This window comes from Nicotiana tomentosiformis, chromosome 1 (genome assembly GCF_000390325.3).
Source record: "Nicotiana tomentosiformis chromosome 1, ASM39032v3, whole genome shotgun sequence".
Taxonomy (NCBI): domain Eukaryota; kingdom Viridiplantae; phylum Streptophyta; class Magnoliopsida; order Solanales; family Solanaceae; genus Nicotiana; species Nicotiana tomentosiformis.
In genome coordinates, this window is record NC_090812.1 from 157,699,662 (window position 1) to 157,704,111 (window position 4,450).

The window sequence follows — 4,450 nt, forward strand, 5'->3', positions numbered from 1 at the left end:
AGATCATATGTTTCTAATAAAAAAGTGCATTTAATTAGGTCATGCCTTTCTAATTCAATTTGTAGTTATGCTCTTGTTTTCTTCTTCATACGCAGATCTAACACAAAAAGGCAATTGAATAAGTTGAATTGCACGTTCTTTTTCAACATCATCATCAATAACAACAACCAAGTATAATTCCACTAACGGGGTCTGGGGAGGGTAGTGTGTACGCAGACCTTATCCCTGCCATGAGGTAGAGAGACTGTTTCCGATATACCCTCGACTCCCTCCCACCAAGAACTCCCCACCTTGCTCTTGGGGTGCACGTTCTTTTTCATCCTTTTCAAGATTTCAAGATTTGAAGTTTGAAGTAAGAAAATTGAACAAGTGAAACTATCTCACATATTAATTTTTTTACAGGCCAAATACATAGACGACATCTAAACTTGTCAGTTTTTTTTATTTATAGCCTGTTTCACCAAGCTTCTAAGATCAACTTCTTTTAAAAAGTATTTTTCTCAAAAGTGTTTTAAAAAAAGTAACGGTTTGTGTTTGGCTAACTAATTTGAAAAACACTTTCGAGCAGAGATTTGGATAGTGGAAAGAGAGATTTTTGATATTGGTAACCACTTCAACATAACATCCGATAACCACGATCTTCGGGTGTGGTTGATTGCGTCTTCGAATATACTTGTTCATTCTTCGAATACTCAGTCCTCTGAATATTATAGTTCCAGAACAAACGATTGGCTTCAATGGCAGATGCCCTTCGTTCTTATCTATGTTCTGGATCCTTATTTTCCATGTGTCATTTTCTAAATACGTGATAATATGCTAGAACTATATGTAATTGGATATGTTTTACCTCTACTTTGGTGTGTTTTTAGGTGTTTTGAATGTTGAAAGATGACCAATCGAGCTTAGTTGTTGAAGTTTGTTATGTAGGAAGCCAAGATTGAAGAATATAGGTGATTTGAGCAATAATGAAGCTAAAAGACAATTTTTGAAGAAAAGGAAAATCGGACCAGGCAGTGAAGTAACTTCAAAAAGCACAGGGAAAGCACAGAAAAATCTGAAAAACACAACAAGGCCATGTGCGAAGCACAGCTATAGCACAATGCCAAATTTGCATGCGTTTTATCTTGAGGGGAAACTTAGTCAAATGGCTTAGGGACGTGATATAAAAGCTTTCAACCCTAATTGCAGCCAAACACTTGACCTGAGAAGGCAAGAAACACCATTGTTGAAGCAAAGTTGAGTCCGAAAGATCCTCAAGTTCATTCAAGAAGACGAATCGAAGAGTTTCTCTCTACTTTTCTATCTTTATTTCTATGAATATTGGTCTGACAATGGATTATGTATTTTTGAGTAGTGTTATGAGTAGCTAAACTCTCTTATCTAAGATTTGATGGAACCTATTGGAAGATGATTTTCTACTGCGTTTAATTTAGATTTGATTTTAATTTTTCTCTACTTGTTCAACTATATTTTGATTGTTGTTAATTGAAGAGCTCTTAATTAACTGGGCCTATTTAGTGTGTATATTTCTCGAAAGAGAGTACACATTTAGGTAGTTGTTGAACAACACCACTCCTAACGTAGTTGAGAGATCGATGCGGAGGGTTTAAAGGTGGGATTAGAGATAACGAAGCCTTGGTACGATCGTAGTGAGCGGTAAATTAGTGCCAGCTACCGTAGTTCGAGAGAATACGTCTAGTAAATTATGGTAGTTGCTCGAGAGAGAGCTACGACAATAAAAGTACTCATAATTGGTAGAGAATAGTAGGCAAATTCATAGAAAATGTAGTGAGAAAGATTCCGACAATAGGAAAAATCATAACCTTAGATTCTTCCAAATCTTGTCTACAATATTTGCTTTGCTCATTATAAATTACTGCATTTTTAATTACTTTGATTTTTGTTAATAAACTTTCAAATTGTTATATAATATTTCTGAAGGTTGATTACTTGAATTAGTACAAAACTATTGATTGTAATTAGCACGTTATTTCCCTGTGGGCATAACGCTTAGTTCTCTTAGGAGGCATAGTTGGGCGCGATTAAATTTTGGCGTCGTTGCCGGGGAAAGCAACAATGTTACTAATTACAGCTATAAGAATTGTTAGGATTCTTAGTTTAGTCAATTTTCTCTATTCTTATTCATTACATTGAAATACTAACGTTTGTGGTCTTGTGCGTTATAGGTGTATGCCTAGAAACCCTTCAAGAACTGGTGAATTATTTGAAGCATTACCAAATCCTGAGAAAGCTTTCAAAGCACTAAATCGTGCAAACAAAAAGGACAAACAACAGCATCACCCAATAGAACAAATTGAACCAGACATGGGTGATGCTTTGGATAATCAAAAACAATCGAAACAATGTGAATGACCCGAACAATCAGGGTGTAGCACCTCTTGTGCCAGAAGCAGCTTTGTATGATTAGGCACAACCCACCGCTGAAAATTTGGCAACTGCAATTGCAATCCCTCAGATAGAAGCAAAGTCATTTCAAATCACAAACAACATGCTACATCTACTTCAAAATAAGGGACTGTTCTCCGGGTCATATATTGAAGATCCACAGCAGCATCTGAAAACTTTTATGTCTATTTGTGTCATGTAAAGGCAACCTAATGTGACACCGAAAGCAATAAGACTGTTGTTGTTTCCATTCTCAGTGATAGGAGAAGCCCAGACTTGGCTTAATTCTCTCCCCATAAATTCCATCACCACTTGGGAGGAATTAATCAAGTAGTTTTTGAATAAGTTCTATCCACCCAATAAGACTGCCAAGCAAGTTGATGAAATATTGAGCTTCAGGCAGAAACCGGCTGAAACATTGCAAGAAATGTGGGAGAGGTTCAAAGGTATGTTTGTTAAGTGTCCACATCATGGCATTCCAGATCAGATGTTAGGACAACGGTTTTACATAGGATTAGCAGATAGCTTGAAGGCCAATGTTGATGCTTCAGCAGGTGGAGCATTTTTTAGAAAGTCATTTAGAGAATGTAAGGTCTTGCTAGATAAAATGGCTTAAAACTCAGGATGGATGACAAAAGACTCCACAATCACTCCTATAGTACACTCAGTAGCATTGGACCCGAACAATTCCATAGCCGAGAATATGGCCACTATGATGACACAAATGAGTATCCTCGCCAAGAAGATTGATGAATCAGGCTAGAAGCAGGTGTCGCGCCCCATTTTCTCTCGCGAAATGCGGGCTTCGACATGTGACAACTCTTTTAAAGGAGGTATTAAAAGAGGAGAGTCACCATCTAACGGGTTTAAGGTGTGTTAGGGCACCTATTATGCAGATAACTCTGTTTGACTAGTCTACATCACTAAAGATCAGGTAAGGGCTCAAGTTACCTCAAAGAGAAGGTGTTAGGCACTTCTCGAGGTCCACAATTATGGGTCCCGACTGAACTTAAGATTATGTGGATTACGATTAAGCTAGGCGATCAAATAAACAAAGGGAATTCTGAAGTCAAAAACCTTTATTACAACATGATTAATACAGATCTTATGCGAATATAGGAATACAACTATTTAGATCCAATAACAACATATAAAGAGGAGGGGGGTCCTAAGTTTTTTAGCATAAAAGATCACCCTATGCAGCATAAATAATACTTCGCAAATCCCTCAAGATTGGGTGTTACTCATATTATTCAGCGGGCACATACTATCATCTCCTGCTACCCGATTGCTATGTTAAGGTTGTTACCTAAAAGCGTTCTAATTCAATTATATGTCGTACCCTAAGCGTGCACTACCCGTCCCGTACTTATGGTCCAGGAGGTATTGGACCTTTACTTTGGATGGTTCTAGACTTCACTTAGGTGGCTCAGAAATGTCAAAACTAGGTGACATACAAAACACATTGGACTTCATATATATGCAGTCAAGGCTCAAGTTTTTCTATGCACTTAAGCAATAAATGCACGCAAACACATATGCCGATCAGGAATCTGCAGAATCCTATAAACACGCTTTTTAGGCGATCAAAGTATGCAAGTGATTTTAGATGCAGGATATAGCTTATAGACAAAATCATGCGGGTATCATAAGCTAATTGTTGAGAGTTTTAAGTTACCAATCCTATATGTGCGATGCCTAAGTGATTTACACAGTTGGGTACAACAGAATATGCTAGGGAAAAAGTCCCAGAATCATTCATACGATGTGCATGAGGCAGTGTTTGAATGGTCTAGCATTAACCAATTATAGAGAGCAATTATTTCTTATAGGCAGGATCTCTAACGCATAGTAATTTAGAGCTTATTTTATTTATACTTAGTCCTATGAACAAGATTTCTAGTGAACAATGTGATACAATAGCAAATGAAATGATCAAAATCCTGTAGGCATGATTTCTAGCGAATAACTGAAGTGAATTGAAAGAAAATTCATTTTCGTTCCTATAAGCAGGTTTCTAATGTGGTTGAAAATAGTCATGCAA

At 37.1% G+C, this 4,450-nt stretch overlaps 1 non-coding gene across 1 annotated transcript; it reads right to left on the bottom strand.

Annotated features, from left to right (window-relative positions):
• Nucleotides 1–2,776: 2,776 nt before the first annotated feature.
• On the bottom strand, nucleotides 2,777–2,883 carry LOC117281912 (small nucleolar RNA R71). The gene has a single exon (XR_004512544.1). It is a non-coding gene; the product is annotated as a small nucleolar RNA R71 (small nucleolar RNA).
• Between the last annotated feature and the right edge of the window lie 1,567 nt (nucleotides 2,884–4,450).